The sequence below is a fragment of the Rhipicephalus microplus genome, unplaced genomic scaffold (genome assembly GCF_043290135.1).
Source record: "Rhipicephalus microplus isolate Deutch F79 unplaced genomic scaffold, USDA_Rmic scaffold_397, whole genome shotgun sequence".
Classification (NCBI taxonomy): domain Eukaryota; kingdom Metazoa; phylum Arthropoda; class Arachnida; order Ixodida; family Ixodidae; genus Rhipicephalus; species Rhipicephalus microplus.
The window spans coordinates 45,001-47,500 of NW_027464961.1; the positions used below are offsets into that span (position 1 = coordinate 45,001).

Consider the following 2,500-nt stretch of genomic DNA (forward strand, 5'->3'; position numbering starts at 1 on the left):
TGTCCAGAATGTACTGCAACCTTTGGTAGCAAGATTGGCCTGAGCCAGCATCGCCGGCATCGGCATTTTGAAGAATACAACGAAGATGTGAATCTGGCCAGACTCAAGCCCAGATGGAAAAAGGAGGAGGAGTACCTGATGGCAACTAAGGAGGTTGAATTAAGATCCCAGAAGGTCCGGGACATCAATGCACAGCTACTAAGAGCGTTTCCGCACCGCACGCTGCACAGCATTAAATCGCACAGAAGGCAGGAAGGTTACAAGAGGCTGGTGGAAGACCTACAGAACAGACTCTACCCAAGAAGCACTCAGGAGGTGCTAGCCGACATTGGGGAGCAAGCTGTTGAGGACGCCTCCCTGGTCATCCCCGAGGTAAATCACCGTGAGGTGATTGAGGCTGAGCTAAGAGGTCTAACAACAAAACCTCCGCCAAGAGCGTACCAAGCATACAAGCTATGGGAGCTTGCAAAGAGATTCCTCGACAGGGAGGATATAACGATAGCTCTTAATGCCTACCTAAGGGAGGTGTTCGCTTCGGACTTGCGTCCGCATGGTCGCCAACCTCTTCCACCTGTTCAAGAAAGTCGCAGGAAGAAAAAGAAGCGGGAATACGCCTTGACACAACAACTCTTCAGACGGAACAGGACACAGTGTGCAAGACAGATTCTGGATGGAGAGGCGGACTCCAAGGTGGAGGATCCCCAAGCTTTTCTAGAAGAATGGAGAGAGATCATGGAGAAAGTGGTGCCTTCATCAGTGTCTCCTGCTATCGAACGCCCGCACAAGGTTATCGATCCTGTGTTCCTTATCACAGAAATGGACATTAAGGCGGCAATGCCCTCATCAAGCTCGGCAGCCGGACCTGATGGCTTTGCGGCGAGGGAACTGCGGAAGGTTCCGCCAGTAATACTCCAGGTTCTACTTAACTTGCTCCTGCTGCTGAAGCGACTTCCACTCTTTCTCACCCAAGCACGAACGATCTTCATTCCCAAAGTTCCTGGTGCTTCAACAGCCTCGCAACACCGCCCAATCTCAATATCTCATGTGCTCCTTAGACTGCTTCATAAGATATATTTCCGAAGGCTGCTTGCTGACCTCGATTTGGACCTGCAGCAGAGGGCATTTTTGCCAGTGGATGGGTGTGCTGAAAACATTCTTCTCCTTGCGACAATCATTGATGAAGCGCGCAAGTCACTGCGACCCTTGTCTCTGGCCTCGCTTGACATTGCGAAGGCTTTCGATAGGGTTGTTTTACCGGCAATCTTGAGAGCCTTACGCAGAAAAGGGATCTCTGAAGACTTTATCTCGTACATTGAAGACTTTTACCAAAATGCGGTAACAGTGCTGACATTCGGAGGCAAATCGCTGGTCGTCCATCCTACAGTGGGGGTAAGGCAGGGTGATCCCCTTTCACCGCTCCTGTTCAACTTAGTCATTGACGAGTTCTTGGCTGAGCTTGACCCCCAATTGGCCTTTACCAGTGAGGGGATGAAGGTATCGGCCATGGCATTTGCGGACGATATTATCCTGACCACAGCTACCCACTGGGGCCTCAAGCAGCAAATTGATCGTCTGAATTCATTTCTCGGTGCCAGAGGACTTAAGATTAACGCGGCAAAGTCAACGACCCTAGTCATCGAGCCATCGGGTTGGCAGAAGAGGTCCAAGATCCGAACAGACATTGACTTCTTTGTGAATGGGGAACGTCTGGCAACGACGAACTGCACGTCTACATGGCGCTACTTGGGTGTACACTTCGGTGTCAAGGGCCTTGAGAAGGGTCTAGTAAGAAGACAGTTGGCCATTCTTCTCGAGAGAGTGTCTAAGGCGCCCTTGAAACCTCAGCAGCGTCTGGTTGTGCTTAGGTTTTACCTTTTGCCTCGTTTATACCATCGACTAGTGCTCGGCCCAATTTCGGCGAAAACACTGTTGACAATTGATAGAGTGGTCCGTTCTGCGGTAAGGAGATGGCTGGCGCTGCCTCTAGATGCGCCGCTTGGCTTCTTCTACGCTGCAGTAGAAGAGGGTGGGCTTGGAGTGCCATGCTTTAGAACGGTTGTTCCGGCCATGAGATTACGACGGTACCAGACGGTGGCCCAATCTAGCAATCCAGCGTGCGCTTTTGCAGCCACCCGACCGACAATCACTCAGCTTAAGAGGCAGGCTGACAACCTCACCATTTTCAAGGGCACAAAAATCGGCAACAGTAAGCAGTCCAGAAAGTATTGGGCCCGACAACTCCACATGTCGTTCGATGGTAGACCCCTGCAACAATGCAAGGAAGCACCAGGGTCAACCTCATGGCTAGGAAATGGGACTTCACTCCTCCGTGGTCGAGAGTTTATTGACTTGGCTAAATTTCATGTCGCAGCAGTCCCAAATCTGACTCGTCTACGTAGAGGTCGAGAGTTACCTAAGCAGTGTCGTGCAGGGTGTCAGGCTGAGGAGTCGTTGGGGCACATCCTTCAGAGATGTCACAGAACCCACCACGCTCGCATCA

The 2,500-nt window shown here is 51.4% G+C and overlaps 1 pseudogene; it reads left to right on the top strand.

The window, feature by feature from the left end:
- The window catches only part of LOC142794312 (large subunit ribosomal RNA), an 8,313-nt pseudogene that overhangs the window by 3,928 nt on the left and 1,885 nt on the right, over positions 1–2,500 (top strand).